The sequence below is a fragment of the Lithobates pipiens genome, unplaced genomic scaffold (genome assembly GCF_037356315.1).
Source record: "Lithobates pipiens isolate NorthernLeopardFrog02 unplaced genomic scaffold, aLitPip1_a1.2 Scaffold_11, whole genome shotgun sequence".
Taxonomy (NCBI): domain Eukaryota; kingdom Metazoa; phylum Chordata; class Amphibia; order Anura; family Ranidae; genus Lithobates; species Lithobates pipiens.
In genome coordinates this window covers 964,184-981,940 of record NW_027507696.1, presented here as the reverse complement: position 1 = coordinate 981,940, position 17,757 = coordinate 964,184, and the positions used below count along the sequence as shown (strand labels likewise).

The 17,757-nt window shown below is 43.1% G+C and overlaps 1 protein-coding gene across 2 annotated transcripts in view; it reads left to right on the top strand.

Annotated features, from left to right (window-relative positions):
• The first annotated feature begins 226 nt into the window (after positions 1-226).
• EHMT1 (euchromatic histone lysine methyltransferase 1) overlaps positions 227-17,757 on the top strand; it is a 199,794-nt gene continuing 182,263 nt past the window's right edge. For both annotated transcript variants that reach the window (XM_077467962.1, XM_077467942.1), the window contains exon 1: positions 227-460. The gene's annotated coding sequence lies outside the window, so the exon portion shown is untranslated. The remainder of the gene's footprint in view (positions 461-17,757) is intronic.

Sequence of the window (17,757 nt, the reverse complement as noted above, 5' to 3'; positions counted from 1 at the left end):
TGTGTGTGTGTGTGTGTGTGTGTGTGTGTGTGTGTGTGTTTCACCCACTTTGCTGGATAATCCATTGATATGGGGCCCTGGTGGTGGCTCTTGCTGATCACGATAACCCTTCCTCTGCAAACATGCTCCAGCCTAAGATCTCCAGCTGGAGGGAAGAGCCTGCACTGAGCATGCTCCTTGTGTGTGTCTGTTGCTGGCAGCTTTATGAAGACACCAGTGTAGGCCTCAGCTGCTCCTGGAGGGAATCTGATGGCCTAGTGGCCTGCGTTGGAGGTCTGTTGCGTGATAACTGGCTGGAATCATGAAGAGATCGTTTTGATCTGCAGAAAAAAAAAACACCTTGATCCCGCCCAGATCTTCTCTTTTTTATTTTTTTTCTTCCTCCCAGTCACCAGGCTGCTGGCTTGCAGTAATCTTTGTCTCATTTCTCTTCCAGGCACGTGGAGAACATTTGCATATTGTGAGTTGGCTCCTGCTTTCCCTTGTACAAATGTCTCTGACTTGTCATTTAGAAACTTCTTATAGTTGAGGAGGAAGATTTTTTTTAGGCTCGCAGACTAAGAATATTCATAAAAACAACAAGCCTTAGTGTAACTATACACTACCATGTATTGACTATTTTGGGCATTGTTCTGATGATCTTTTTGACAGATGAAATGTTCGTTGTCCGGCTTGAACAGTGTATGGAAATGTCTAATGTCAGAGAGGGACTGGGGGAAGAAATTGTCTTTTTAACATATTGCTGTTTTACGTAATTCCTCTGCCTCTCATTACTGTTTTAATATCCACGGGAAGTCTTGGGAAAGAATTGTAGGATACTAGTCCGTGTGTGAATGTTCATATCATATGAATGTATTTTTTTTTTCCTGATGCTCTGCTAATGCTGTACATGGTCGTACAATTTCCACCGGAGTTTCAAAGATTCTATAGCAAGACCAATGCTTTTTAAAAAATATCCCGTCAGTTATTAAAAAAAAAAAAAAAAAAAAAAAAAAAAAAAAAAGTCCTCCTTCAGTTATCTGTGAATAATGGACATGGAGAATTTGACCAATACTGGATACATTTTATGATTCAGCCAGAGTTGCATTGATGTGCCATCATCATATCCTTCTGGTGGTTGGAGCTCAATAAAAGATCAAGACCATTCTCCATTGTAGCTGTTTAAAATCTGGCAAAAAAAATAAATGTATAGACCCTTTAGGGTGCATGGCCACTTTCTCCAGTACTTGAAATAGGGGCAGCATGCAACAAAGAGGTTTTTAGAATGTCAGTGTTGCATTTTAAAAGCTAATGTATGCCACGGCTGTAATAAGAAACTGGATTTTATCTGTAGATTATGCTTATTGCATCTATTGAATTCTTGAAAAACTTAAAGTTGGCGTAAACTCCCATACCTGTACGTGAATTAGGGCTGCAACTAACGATTATTTTCATAATCGATTAGTTGGCCGGTTATTGTTTCGATTAATCGGTTAGACAGAAAAAAAGGTGTGGTGTATAATTTATTTAATATGTAAAGTTTTAAAAAAAAAGGCAATTTATTAGGGCTGTGAAAATTAAAGATTAATTCCTCGATTAATCGTAAATTTTTTTGATCGATCAATTTTTTTTTGATCGATCAAAATTCTTTCGACCGGTACTCACCTCTCCGCCGACTTCCCGGGTCTTCAGGGAATTCCACCGGAGATCCCTTCCCCAAGTGCCTCCGTCTGCTAACGAAGGGAAGTGGGGAGGAGTCCAGTGACGTTGAAGTTTCTACTTGAACGTAACGTGTACGTGGGAGGAGCTACGCATGGCGCCCCCCGCTGCTGTCCTACGGAACTAACACGATTGTCGGCCTTACATGCTGTGTTTTTATCATCTTTATGTGAGTAGTTTGTGTTTGAACACAAAAATTAAATCTTATTCTTAAGCAGTGAGCACTTAGATCTTTTCTTTCTACCCACGACCTGAGATTGTGAGAGAAGTTTATGGTCCGTGTTAACCCTTTTGATACCCGCATGCATGACCACCTGTTTGCACAGGGGGTCCATGCCATAAGGTGAGAGATTCGTTAGACCGGAGGTGGAGGGATTGTCACGCTACTGTGGAAAAAAAAAATTACTTACATCAGTGCTACAGTTTGAATTTAAAACGTTTGTGTGAACTGTGAAGTTAAGTCATGGATTGTGAAAACTAAGTAGTGTCAGGTGATTATATATAGTGTATACCACATTTACCACTGACTTATGCAGAGTTGCAATGCAAGGAGATCAGCTAAAAGTAGTTGGATCTGTTATAATTAATCGAAATTAGTCGATTAATCGATTAAAAAAAATATCGATTAATCGAACACAAAATTTTTGATCAGTAACAGCCCTACAATTTATTCTTAAATATCTCTATATGCAGTGGTAGATATAAATAACCAACTATATGGTTAAGGAGCAAAATATCTAATCCACTCTGAGAATAACAGACAGAAGAGATATACTGTATATATTAGAGGGGATATATACTGTACATACTATTAGAAGAGATATACTGTATATACTATTAGAGGCTATATACACTATTAGAGTAGAGATATACTATATATACTATAAGAGGGGATATATACTATTAGAGGGGATATATACTGTATATAATATTAGAGAGGATATATACTGCATATGCTATTAGAGGGGATATATACTATTAGAGGGGATATATACTGTATATACTATTAGAGGGGATATATACTGCATATGCTATTAGGAGATATACTGTATATACTATTAGAGGAGAGATATACGCTGTATATACTATTAGAGGAGAGATATACTATTAAATGGTCAATCTGGTAAATATCATCAGACTCATTAACTTTAACTCCATTTTGTTACTGGCCGATTAATCGATTATGAAAATAGTAATCGATTAGTTGTTTCAGTCCTAATGTGAATTTTACCTATAGGTAACATAAATATCTTCTAAATGTGCGCGGTTTAGAGGGGTTTTTACTGGTTTTTACTGTACATGCAGCCGGTGACATCACCGGCACATGCGCTCTGAAGGAACGGCCACCCGGACTATTCTTTCAGAGTCCTGTGCTGGATTCTGCAAACTTGGAAGGATACAAACAAACCCAAGGATAAACTGAGGAAAAAAAAACCAAGCTTTACTTACCACCAGCCCACAGACGACCAATTAACCTGTCTAACAATATGGGGTTTAGTCTGCACACATTTGCAAATGCATGCGTAAGCCACAGAGCCCCGCCAAGGCACCCCTGTGTCTGTGGTACCTAACACTAACTTATGAGTGTCCCCACAGTGGAGGCACATGCATTCTGATGGATAGGTGAGAGCAGGTGGACTGAAGGGGAGCCACCCCCTTCTTAAAGGTACAGGAGCACACTGAACACCCAGCACAATGGCAACTTGGAAGGAAGACCGGGGGAAGATGGAAGCCCTGTCAGCGGCTACAGCTTGCTGCTGAAAGTGCTTCGTTCTAAGGTTCGTTTCACATAATGTGCTAGTATGTGATGCTTGCCCATTATAACGTTGCATTGCAGGTTAAAAAAAAAAATCACTGGCGGTTTACTACCACTTTAAAAGTTACTCTTAGAATGCTCAGTAATATCAAGTGATACAACGGTTTCAAACATCTTTGGCAGTCGGGCTGTGTAGGGATGTAGGTGCCATGACTTCTATTTGTCGGGAGCAATCATCATCAAATAAGGGTGAAAAGGAAGATGGTTCGCTATGTGTGAATGGGCCTTTAAATGAGGAAGAATTTACAGGTCTCAGCAGCTTGGGACACTAGAGACCATCATATCCCCCACTGCCTATCATTCTTTTTGAGGCTTTTGACCATCTATGGCAGGGATCTCCAAACTTTTCAAACAAAGGGCCACTTTATTGTCCTTCAGACTTTAGGAGGGACGGATTGTGGTCGGCAAGGGCAGAAAATTTCACAGGCCCAGCATCAGTGAGAATAAATATGGCCTCAGGGTTGATGGTCAATAGGAGGAGGAGTATTCCCCCTATTAGGAGGAATAGTATCATTGGTATCGGTGGAAGATATAGTGCCCCATTGTTATCAGTGGGAGGAATAGTGCCTCATATCAGTGGGAGGAATTGTGCCCCAAGGGCCAGACAAAGGCTAGCAAAGGGCCACATCTGGCCCTCGGGCCACAGTTTGGAGACCCCCTGATCTATGGGATAGCCATTGGAAGACCTTTATCATTTTTAGTGATTTGGAGTTTGGGAGTTTAATTGGCCAGAATTTTAATTTATTCTGATCATTGAAACAAATAAGTGCTAAATGTTTATAATATTAATATGGGGCTTTAGGCTCTACCTGGTCCAAACAAGATGTTTTACCTAGATCAATGCCCTATGGCAAAAAGCGTTATAAATATACAAATTAGGCTTCCCAGTCCTGAAATGACTTACAATGTATGGAATTGTAAGTCATTTCAGGGCTGGGGAGCCTAATTTGTATATTTATAACGCTTTTTGCCATAGGGCATTGATCTAGGTAAAACATCTTGTTTGGACCAGGTAGAGCCTAAAGCCCCATATTAATATAATAAACAGTCAAACGCCCACAGCCTCCAAACAGGGGGCTGAGGACTTGGAGGGTGGCAGCAACCTTAATTTTATTCCTAAGTGCGGCTTTTCCAAATCCTTGTTGGAAATAAGTGCTAAACGTGCCTAGAGTTTAGGAGTTTTTGGATTATTTTAATGCCTAAAAGCTCCTCTCCTGAACACAATTCTTCTGCATTCAGAAGAGGAACTTTGCCTTTAACCACTACAATACCGGGCACTTTCACCCCCTTCCTTCCCAGCCCAATTTTCAGCTTTCAGCGCTCTATCGCTTTCAGTGACAATTGCGCGGTCGTGCTACGCTGTACCCAAATGAAATTGTTATCATTTTGTTCGCACAAATAGAGCTTTATTTTGGTGTTATTTATTCACGACTCCGTTTTTTTTTTTTTGCGATATAAGCGCAAAAATAGCGGAAATTTGGAAAAAAAACAATATTTTCTTTTTTCTATTTGAAAAGAAATCCAATAAAATCAAATTTTGCCATAAATTTAAGCCAAAATGTATTCTGCTACTTGTTTTTGGTAAAAAAAATTCCGTTAAGTGTATAATAATTGGTTTGTGTGATCACGGACATATGTACGCAAATGATCATGTACATATGTGTGCAGGTGATCACGTACATATGTGTGCAGATAATCATTGGGACATGTGATTTTAGTGGGACATATGTGGGGGACATGTTTTTATTATTAGGGACATGTGTTTTTATTATTTGGGGACATGTATGTTTTGGGGACATGTGTGTTTTGGGGACATATATGGGGACTGTGTTTGTACTGTGTGGTGTGTTGTGTGTTGACACTATACTGATGATCAGTGAGTAAAAAGCTGTAAAAAGCAGCCCATACTCACTGATCATCAGCCGGCTGCAGCGTTCTGCTCTCCTCTCCTCAGCGGTGACTTCCGTGTGAGGAGAGGAGAGCCGATTCCCTAGCAACCGGCTGTTTGTTTACATCAGATGATGGCCGTGATTGGACACGGCGGTCATGTGATCAGGAGGGCCAATCACAGAGCCCTCCTGCCGATCTGAGATGTGCCGTGTCCGGGTGACACGAGCACATCGGGATCGCGCCGCTGCGCGCGCGCGCGCGATCCCGCTACTCCTGGAGGACGTTCCTGAACGTCCTATCAGGAGTAGACGGCTCCCACCCGGCCGTATATATGCATTGGCCGGGTGGGAAGTGGTTAAACTTTGCTGTTCCTAAACTCTGGTAAAAGTCTGTGTGCATGAACACATAAGCTTTTATCGAGTTGAGTTTAATGGCTTTAGCAAAAAACAAAATTAAAAAAAAAAGTGCCAAAAGCTCCTAAGACATTGAAAAAAAAAAAAAACTTGTCAAACTAAAGAAAACAAATTCTTTGGGAAATAATTCATTAAGCTGTTTTTTCCATAGAAAGAAATTGTGCCAAAATTAGGTTAGCATTCGGTTTCTGAAAATTGTCATTTTTTGGCACAAATCTGACTTTTTTTTTTTTTTTGTAAAATCTTTATTTTGAAATAGTTTAACAGTAAAATACACTGAAGTATACAGTAGACAGGCGTGTCAGGTCCAAACACAGAACAAATAAACCGCAGGAAACAATGACACCCATAAGAACTGTCCTGGTGGCCAAGAGTTGGCGGCTTATGTCAGACACATGAGTCAGGCAAGTGACTGGTAATAAACGTCTGGAGTGTCTTCTTGCCTACTCATGCCTTTTCCGGTTTCTATGGGCTAGGGCCCCGCTCCAAGGCGCCTCTGAATTGGAAGGAGAGGACGGGCCGGGGCCCACTCCCCCACCCCCCGCCATACAGAAGGCCGGGGAGGCATGGGACCACCCCCGGCGGCCGCCCAGGAGAGGGGGGGCACAAACACCTCCAGCTACCTCCTCCGAGCGTCCCCCGTGGGTAAGACAGACCCACAGCAACCCCCCCGCCCAGGAGAGACGTCCCGGCACAAATCTGACATTTGACTAAAGGATTGTTCACAAAAAGCCCTTCTTTGTACAGAACAGGAGATACTGGTTTGAACACCCACTTTGGTGCCGTTTGTAAGATATTTTGTTCTAGATTGGAAGCATAATTTATTTATCCAGGCCTTGCCGTTGTCTCTTGCTGATTACAATGATCCATCCATACCCAACACATTTCATCTGATCCCAAGCTGGAGGGAAGACACAAGGGTAGGCCTCGGTAGGCCTCGGTTGTTGTGCCTGGAGGGAATCTGATGGGCAGTGCTGGTGGTTAGCCGAATGATTGATATGGGATTGTGGTGAATGTTGGCTACAGATTTCATTCCTTACCACCTATGGCTGCCTAAATATTCTATTTACCTCCCAATCGCTGCTGACTAATGCACGCTTAGTACACGCCTTTTGTTTACCGCCACACGCAATTTTTAGCATTTGTTTCGAGTTGGACTGTTGTTTTTGTTTAAAGCGGAGGTCCACACACACACACCTAGAAAAATTTTAAAGTCAGCGGCTACAAATACTGCAGCTGCGAACTTTAAATATATGAACACTTATCTGTTCAGGGAGCCCGCAATGTCGGAATTACAGCCTGTCTTCAGGTCGGGTGCAGCCGCCGCCATTGCCGCACTTTCCAATTGGCCCGGTGGTGGAGGAAGGAGAAGGGGGTCGAAACTTCCAAGAGATGGCGCCACGGCCCCGTCTCCCAAAAGTGAGGAAGGGGGAACTGTCAAAAACAGGTCTCTGTTCCACCTTCCCCCCCTAAAAAGTGCCAAATATGGCATCAAAGTGGGGGGAAGGGGGCAAACAAGCGGAAGTTCCACTTTTGGGTGGGACTCTGGTTTAATGTTCTATGGTATTTAGGTTTGAGAAAAGAGGGGTATTTTTTTTTTTTTTTTTTTTTGATCTGTTAATAGCAAATGTGCTCCAATTCTATGTTAACTTTGCCTCTGGCATCTAAGAAGCACTTGTGAACTTTTTTGTTTGTTTTTCTTTTAAACAAAGAAATGCAGAGAACCTTAATGATGATGTGCAAGTCATCATAGAATGGGTATTACATGTCTGTGGTCTTCATGCATCTCGGTGAGCATGGAAAACAAAAGTCCTTAGAAGACAGGCCTCATGGACATGTAGCAGCTGTAAAGTTCTAGATGCTTCCTCGGAGCCCATGGGAACTATAGGTGCAACATAAAGCCACCAATACAAGAGAAAGGTTGCCCGCAGCTGTACTCATGTAAACACTAAAGGCTGGGCTACTTTTGTGATTGGGGAAATATACGCTGCATGCTGGTGGAAAAATGAAGGTGCAGAAGCGATCACAGTTTACGTGAATAAGGCCGTGTGCATCTATTCACTTGTACTGGTGGCTGTATGCGGCAACCGAAGCTCCCTGGGTGCGAGTGCGCCAGGATCTTACACTAGAGGACTTTTCAGCCTCTAGATGTCCGTGTGCTTGAGGCCTTAATCAGTGGCCCAGTGTACATCGCCATTTGGTGAAAGTCGGGAATAGTCGTACAAGGAAAGGTAAATGGGATATCACAAATGATAATCCATATAAAATGACAACTTACATCCACCCCGATTTTAAATGCTTGTTTTGTATTTGATAATTTGTAAAGGAAGTGCATAATGAAATATTCGTTGGGAGAATGTTGGTTAACCTGTCTTTTTGACTTTCGGCAGTGACCTGGATAAAGTATACAGCACATGAGAGCAAACTGTAGACACAATTTATAATCTGCGTTCTTCTTCAAAGTGTAATACCAGAGGGTCGCCAAATGAAATCGGGAAGGGAACTTGCTGTTCAGAAGAAACGCCCTAATTTAATATTCCCCTTATTTCACTGATGGGTTTCCTTTAAAGTGGTTGTAAACCCTTACAAACCACTTTGACCTACAGGTAAGCCTAGATTAAGGCTTACCTGTAGGTCCAAGAAATATCTCTCAAACCTATACGGTTTAGGAGATATTTGCCCGAAGACGGGCACCGCTATCTACGGCGCATGCGCCGTAGACAGCGGTGCGCAGGCGCACTGAGCGGGGCATCGTCGATGACGGCAATGCCGTGAGTCTCGGCTCCTGTGCGCATGCGCGAGAGTGACGTCATCACTGCTAGACCCACGGCGACCCACCAAGAAGATGGACGCTTGGAACTACAGGGGACAGCGGTGACTTCGCTGGCTCCTGTGTCAGGTAAGTGACACATAATGGGCTACTATGCGATGCGATGCGATGCATAGTAGTCCATTATGCTTTGCCTTTACAGGGAATGAAAGAGGAAGTAAACTCATCAGGGTTTACTTCCTCTTTAAGTGCTTGAGAGGTGTTTGCTAAGGTTTTAAAATGGTCAAGGTGTGTGTGTGTGTGTGTGTGTGTGTGTGTGTGTGTGTGTGTGTGTCAGAACTTGGGGTGGAGGAACGCTCATATTGTAATCCTATAGTTCACAAGCTTATAACAACCAGCCCCACTTCAGTACAGGTCAGTGAAACCTAAAATCAGATTGGCTGATGCACTTTGGCCATAGCTCATTCAGAGTCTAGTGCTACTGAAATTATGGATCTGATGGTAATATTTCACAATGTTAGGCCTTGTTTATTTGCGATATAAGTGGTGTCTCTCTTTTTTTTTTTTTTTTTTTCTGTCCCTAAAAATACTAAATGATGCATTCCAATTTCAGTTAAGTAATTCCACTCGTGGTAAAACGTTCCAGTAAATCTGAATATTATAAGGTTTTGTTTGTGAACTTTAATAGAAACTGTAGTGAAATCAGGAATTTTACCAGGGGGTGCTACGTATTGAGCTTTACTCAGAAAAAATTGAGCTAGGAAAATTGTAAATTGTAGGGTGTACTGGCCAATTGGTCTATATTCATTGGTTCAAAAATCAAGTACCTATGAAAAAACGTCTTTTGTTTTTCAGGTCCAAGGTGAACATGGCAGCACCTCCCAGAAAAATTCAGTATGGAAGAGCATAGGACCATAATCAAGCTCCTGTTTCTTTAAGGGAAAGGTGTGAAGCAGATCCACAATGAAATGCCACAAACTTTGGGTGACAGAGGCCCTTCATATGCAACAGTTAAACGTTGGGTTGTCAATTTTAAAACTGCCCATTTCGGTGTTGAAATTCTAGAAACCCAGTGGAAGGCCTGTTTCTGTCTCTGTGCCTGCAAATGTGAAAACCATCCATGACATGATTATGGAGGACTGCCGACTATCAGCCAAAAGTATTGCTACAATTCTGGGAATATCACGTGAGAGAGTTGGTGCCATTAGTCACGACGACTTGGAAATGAGACAGCTTGAAGCAAAGTGGATCCCAAAACTTTTGCAGTCATAGAGGCAGGCCTTCCACTTTCAACACTAAAATGGCCAGTTTTAAAATTGACAACCCAATGTTGCATATGTAGGGCCACTGTCACCCAAAGTTTGTGACATTTCATCATGGATCTTCTTCGCCCCTTTCCCTTGGAGAAACAGGAACTTGCTTATGGTTCTATGCTCCTCGACATTGAAGTTTTCTGGAGGTGATGCCATGTTTACTTTGGACCTGAAAAAGATAAGTTAAAATCATAGGTAGTTGATTTTTGCACCATTGAATATAGACAAATTAGGCAGTAGGGATAAGCTCAGGCGTGTTCGCACACTCCACGTGCAGAGCCCACCAGGAAGTCGGCGCAGCGCTGCGCTAATCACAGGCAGTGAGAAATTGCCCCGATCTCTGCAGCCCTGCATCGGGGCAATGTCTCACTGCCTGCGATTAGCGCAGCGCTGTGCCGACTTCCTGGGGGGCTCTGCACGTGGAGTATGCAAATGCGCCTGAGCTCATCCTTATTGGCCAGAACACCCTGCAATTTACAGCTACCTAGCTCATTTTTTTTTCTGGGTAAGGCTCAATACTTGGCACCCCCTTGTATATGCCAGCAAATGTGCAGTCTTCCTGGGTAGTTTAGCGCCTGTCGAATGGAGCTGCATTATGGGTAATAGTTATCTTGAATGAAGAACAGACTTTTTGCATGTCCAAACTTTAAAGAATATTTCCTCAACAGTGCAAACGAGCAACTTTCTTTTGCATATACCGTATATACTCGAGTATAGGTCGATCCGAATATAAGCAGAGTCCCCTAATTTACCACAAAAAACTGGGAAAACTTATTGACTCGAGTATAAGCCGGGGGTGGGAAATGCAGCAGCTACTGTAAGTGGCAAAGAGGGTCAACAATGCCCATCTGCAGCTGCATGTCTCACTGTGTCTATTGCATGCCTCCCTGTGTCTATTGCATGCCTCCCTGTGTCTATTGCATGCCTCCCTGTGTCTATTGCATGCCTCCCTGTGTCTATTGCATGCCTCCCTGTGTCTATTGCATGCCTCCCTGTGTCCTGTGCAGATCTGCCTACCTCCCTGTGTCCTGTGTATACCTCCCTGTGTCCTGTGTATACCTCCCTGTGTCCTGTGTATGCCTCCCTGTGTCCTGTGCAGATCTGCCTACCTCACTGTGTCCTGTGTATACCTCCCTGTGTCCATTGCAGCCTACCTGTGCTAATCTTCATCCTTTGTGTCCTGTGCATGCCTCTGTGTGCCCATCTGCAGCCACCGATCAGCGTGTCATAAAAACATACGGCGGCCATTCCAGTATTCAAAAGCCGCGCCTCCTCTTCGTCTGTGATAGGCAGAACACTCAATTTCCCAGCAGTCAGTTTTCAGCCTATCACGGACATCCCCTCATCCTCGTCTGAGGTATGAGGATGAGGGGATGTTCCGTGATAGGCTGAAAACTGACTGCTGGGAAATTGAGTGTTCTGCCTATCAGACGAGGAGGAGGCGCGCCTTTTAAATACTGGAATGGCTGCTGTATGTTTTTATGACACGCTGGCCACCGTCTGTCTACATGACATGCTTGATCAGGTAGGCAGACGGTGGTGACTCGAGTATAAGCCGAGGGGGGCACTTTCAGCCTAAAAAAAAAGGGCTGAAAATCTCGGCTTATACTCGAGTATATACGGTAGATGACTATGCTTAAAGTTGTCCTTTTTATTCTATTTGGCGTAGCATCCATCTGTCTGGTTAAGGTTGTCATGCTGTGGTGATATTGTTCCTGGCAAGGCATTACATTGTATATGCAGAAGAGAAAGTGGCAGTCCTTGGTTCCTAAGAATGAGGATGACGGTGGTTTTTAACTTGAAAATAAGGATGAAAATTTTCATTTTATGTAAAATGCATGCTTGATCTCATCCCCTAGGTCTCCCTATTGGCCAGTCCATGCATCTTATTAGTTGGCCAACAGGCAAGCTTGGTAGGAGAGAGTAGCAGGGCCACTTTCCAGGAGATTTATACAAAAGTTCAGCTGCCAATATCTCTTGATCAGATAATTGTTTTGACTCCGTTTTCACTGCAAATAGCTTTTGGTTTTTATTTCTTATTGCTTTTTTGAATCCTACACTTAGTCCTGGTTCACACCAGTGCAATTTGACAGTTTGAAATTGCATGACAAGGCTCACAACGTTGCTGGTTCAAATCATTGCAACTCTGAAAAAGGTTCCTTCACTCCTTTGTTTTGCAATTTCGTTGTGACTTGCATTGACTTCTGTTAAATGAAGTCGCAAACCACAATAAAATGGCACATAAGTCGCCTTGATTGGGCAGCTTTGAAATTGCACAGAAGTAGCATGATTTCAAAGCCGCACTGGTGTGACAGGCTTACAAAAAAAGCATCTTAAAGCTACAGGGTGGACTCCCATTAAGATATGTTCTCAACATTTCTAAGACTGGAACCAAGAGCTTCAAGATGGCTTAACCCTCCTTAGTGTTACTAAACCCAGGACCCTGCATTCACTATATCTTATCTCCCACAGCACAACATGAAAATGCAATTATTTTAGTAAATATAAACTGCTAAATACTTTTTCTCATCAATAGTATATAGCAGTCTTGTGACTTCTATCATTGTTTTCTGACTGTCCTATGAGGCTGCAGGACCCCTGACTCTATGGTTTCTTCGACTGGAGGTTTTTCAGAACCTGTTGCAGGCAGGGGGCATCGGATGCAGATTTCCTGACCTCCAGGTTCATCCGACTAGACAGGTTTGTCTCTAGGTACAGGGATCCCTCTGGTGGCTCCATGAGATCAGTACTGCCTGATCTATGTCTTTCCTCCCCTAAAACTGCTTTCTTGTCTGCTCTGCAGGTATGAGATGGAGGGTATCCCAGTGACTCTTAAAGCACCTAATTTGTCCTGAAGCTTCGGTTTGACAAGGCAAAGGCATTTGTGATCCCCATGATGTTAAGGGCTAGGAAGTCTACTTCTTAGAAAGTTCTGCCATAGTATATAGAAAGCTTTTGCTTGGTGTGAGATGCAAGATTTCTGTCCCAGCAAAATTCTTTCTGGGATGCATCCTGTCCTTTCAACATACAGTAGGTGGGCCTGGATCAACACTTAGCCCAGAGTACTATTAAGAGTCAGATTTCAGCGTTTTGGATTTTGTTCCAAAGACCGCTACGTTTCCGTGAATTTGAGGGATCTGAATTTGGGCCCTTCGTAAACTGCCCTTCGAACCTATTGGGGGTATACCCCTTCCCACATTTGCTGACCAGGTTGCATTTCTTGTTGGTATCACCTCTGTGAGCCAAGTGTTTAAACTGGTGGCCTTTTCCTGCAAAGAATCCTTTCTGGTATTAGACCAGGGCGTATTTTGCTTCCACTCAACGAGGATTTAGCTTTTATGCCCTGCTCCAGTTCATCGCAAGGTCTCCCTCCATTGTCTGGATGTAATTTGTGCTGTACATGTCTACTTTGCAGTCACAGGTTCCATTAGAAAGACTGACTCTGTCATTCCTGATGGTCCCTGTGTAAAAGGAGCTATGCGAGACTCATGTCCGAACTGACAATCCTTTTCCACATACAGTGGTGTGAAAAAGTGTTTGCCCCCTTCCTCATTTCCTGTTCCTTTGCATGTTTGTCACACTTAAGTGTTTCGGAACATCAAACCAATTTAAACAATAGTCAAGGACAACACAAGTAAACACAAAATGCAATTTGTAAATGAAGGCGTTTATTATTAAAGGTGAAAAAAAATCCAAACCATCATGGCCCTGTGTGAAAAAGTGATTGCCCCCTAAACCCAATAACTGGTTGGGCCACCCTTAGCAGCAACAACTGCAACCAAGCGTTTGCGATAACGTGCAATGAGGCTTTTACAGCGTCCTGGAGGAATTTTGGCCCACTCATCTTTGCAGAATTGTCCTAATTCAGTTACATTAGAGGGTTTTCCAGCATGAACGGCCTTTTTAAGGTCATACCACAACATCTCAATAGGATTCAGGTCAGGACTTTGGCTAGGCCACTCCAAAGTCTTCATTTTGTTTTTCTTCAGCCATTCGGTGGTGGACTTGCTGGTGTGTTTAGGATCATTGTCCTGCTGCAGAACCCAAGTTCATTTCAGCTTGAGTACACGAACAGATGGTCGGACATTCTCCTTCAGGATCTCTTGGTAGACAGCAGAATTCATAGTTCCTTTTATCACGGCAAGTCTTCCAGGTCCTGAAGCAGCAAAACCGCCCCAGACCATCACACTACCACCACCATATTTTACTGTTGGTATAATGTTCTTTTTATGAAATGCAGTGTTCCTTCTACGCCAGATATACTTGGACACACACCTTCCAAAGAGTTCCACTTTTGTCTCATCGGTCCACAGAATGTTGTCCCAAAAGTCTTGGGGATCATCAAGATGTGTTGTGGAGAAATTGAGACGAGCTTTGATGTTCTTTTTGCTCAGCAGTGGTTTTCTCCTTGGAACTCTGCCATGCAGGCCATTTTTGCCCAGTCTTTTCCTGATGGTGGAGGCATGAACGCTGGCCTTAACTGAGGCAAGTGAGGCCTGCAGTTCCTTGGACGTTGTTGTGGGGTCTTTTGTGACCTCTTGGATGAGTCGTCGCTGCGCTCTTGGGGTAATTTTGGGCGGCCGGCCACTCCTGGGAAGGTTCACCACTGTTCCATGTCTTCGCCATTTGTGGATAATGGCTCTCACTGTGGTTCGCTGGATTCCCAAAGCTTTGGAAATGGCTTTATAACCCTTTCCAGACTGATAGATCTCAATTACTTTCTTTCTCAATTGTTCCTGAATTTCTTTGGGTCTCGGCATGATGTGTAGCTTTTAAGGATCTTCTGGTGGACCTTACTGTGTCAAGCAGCTCCTATTTAAGTGATGCCTTGATTGTGAACAGGTGTGGCAATAATCAGGCCTGGGTGTGGCTAGAGAAATTGAACTCAGGTGTGGACAACCACAGTTATAGTATGTTTTAACAAGGGGGGCAATCACTTTTTCACACAGGGCCATGATGGTTTGGATTTTTTTTCACCTTTAGGCCGGGTTCACACTATAGCGATGCGGGAACGCCGCGAATTCGCGGCGTTTACCCGCATCGCACACCTCCCGCCGGCAGTTCACACTGCCCTATGCGGACGGCTGGGGGTGTCAATGTTATGTTAATGACACCCCCAGATCCGTCGGCATATCGCAGTGCGATCTGCCGACTCGGTGTGAACCCCCATGGTGTGAACCCCCATGCGATCCGATTCTGTTGCGGACCCAAAAAAGGGTCCCGTGCGAGTTTGCTGCGGGAGCGCTGCGAATTCAGCCATACTATCTGTATGGCTGTACTCGCATCGCTACGGAGATCGGATGTGATTTGCTGTGCAAATCACATCCGGATCTCCCCCCGCAGCGGTGTGAACCGGGCCTTAATAATAAACACCTTAATTTACAAATTGCATTTTGTGTTTACTTGTGTTGTCCTTGACTATTGTTTAAATTGGTTTGATGTTCCGAAACACTTAAGTGTGACAAACATGCAAAGGAACAGGAAATGAGGAAGGGGGCAAACACTTTTTCACACCACTGTAGAAACCTTTCTGGGTTTGCATAGAGACAATTTTGAAGTGGAGGCCCAGGACTACTTTGTTGCCTAACCTAGTTTTTCTTTCACCTCATACAGGACATTGTTGTTCCATGCCTCTGTCTAGTTCTAATCCGTTGTTTGGATGTGGTTGGGGCATTTCTTGATGGCTCAAACAGATCATCATCCAAACTTAGTCTCAAGGATCAGCCTCTTGGGGTTTTTGGGATCAAGCAGCTGTCTTCCCGTTTTGCAAGACTGGTGCAATGTCGTCTTTTCATACATTATCCAATTTTTACCAGGTGGATGTTTTGGTTTCTTCTGATGCTAGCTTTTGTATGCAAGGTTTTTAAGGTGGCCCTTTTGAATGTGCTTAGTGTTTCCTCTTGTGGTCCTGTTAGCGTTGTGTTTTGCAGTTACCCATCCCTCAGTTGGACTGCTTTCCAATGGTGTCTGAATTCCCATGTCCCTTAATAAACAGAGAAAATGGATTATACTTGTAGTCTATTGATGAGCACAGTTACCATCCCCGTGTGTCTATCGTCATGCTATTGGTTCTGCAGTTTACAAAACTGAGACGTGATTGTATTTGGAGCGATTGTACTGGCTGGCAATTTTGTAGGCTAGTGTCCAAATTCTCCTGAAGGCAGCAGCATGATCCAACATTTTCTGAATGCAAAGAAATGTATTTTACAGTAAATACAAAATTCCAATTATTACACGGTTTAAATAACTTTTTTCTTTTTTTATGGTAACAACATTCGTGAGTAGATGAACATGTTGGTATTTTGAGTTTTTTTTTTTTTTTATAATACGTGTGGTGACGTAGGCAAAGGAATTTCAAATAGAATTCCGCTCTATCTTTTTGATATAGCAATGCTGAGGGCTTCCTCAAAAGGGAACAAGCTGCAAAAAGCCTTGGCTCACTACTCAAAGGAATGAATAAGTATGTAGGTTAGGCTCTGAGTTCACTGGCTGCATGCTTGTTCCAAGTAACAGATTCACAAAGTGATGCGTTTTTCATCTTTAAACTTTTCTCTGCCACTAACAAAAGGCGTATGGTGGCACCAAACAGTTTCCAGTTCACCTGGTCAGATTGCCTTATGATGGCTGCTTTACCCCTCTGCTTAGTCCCCTCAGTGACCATGAATTTATAGCAAAACTGTCCCCCAGATTCTGCTTAGCCCCAAATAATTGTGATCAGCTGCTGACAAGCCACTGATTACTGATATTCATTAAAAAAATGTGAATCAACAGCACCATCTTTTAATCCAGCTTTTCCTATGTTTTCAGAAAATCGATGCTTTGCGGGGTCTTTTACAAACTCTGAAAGGTGTAAGAAAAAAAGTGAAAAATTGCAAAAATGGTGTGGTCACCAGAGGTTTAAAGTGGAGCGCACGGCCTGGCAGTGATGGGGTTAAAGGGGACCCGTCAAACATGAAATTTGCCATGAAATATTGCTAACTTGTTTTGAAGTTGCATTCTTCAGGACCTGTCATTGGAATGCTTAGTTCGCTACTTGGGGATTCATTGTTTTAGGACAAGTGTGTAGGTATAATTTTTCCTAAAATCTGATAAGCATGTTTGTTCCAAGTCAGTGACTCAATAGTGAACCAAGCATGGGTATAACAACCCTGGAGGAAGCATGCCAACCTCAAACAAGTGACTAAGAGCAACTTCCATATTTATGTCCTGATTACCCTAAAACAAATGCAGTGTTGATTCCCATAATTTTATGCAAATTTGAAGTTTGTTTAAAGTACACCCGTCCTGAGAATTATATAGGCCAGCCTTTCTCAACATGGAGGAACCCTTGAAATAGTTCTCCGGTCTGAGGGAACCCCCTGCTAAAAATTAGAAGTCTACAACTCATGATACATAGTGATAGTGTGATGTCAGTGGGAAGAATGGTCCTTACACTTGTGGTCATTGAGAAGAATTATCTCCTTACAGATAGCTAAAAAGATCAATGGTGTTGGTGGGAACTTATCTGAGGGGCAATAAATTGCCAATGCTGAAGGAACCCCTACAACCTCTGGAGGAACCCTAGGGTTCCACAGAACCCTGGTTGAGAATCACTGATCTAATGTTTTAATGATTCAATACCTTAATGACTCCATGATCTAATGCAGCCTTTCTCAACCTTTTCAACACACAGGAACCCTTGAAATAGTTCTTCGGTCTCGGGGGAGCCCCTGCTAAAAATTTGAAGTCTACAACTCATGATACATTAGTGTGATGGTCAGTGGGAAGAATGGTCCTTACACTTGTGGTCATTGGGAAGAATTACCTCCTTACAGATAGATAAAAAGATCAATGGTGTGAGTGGGAACATATCTGAGG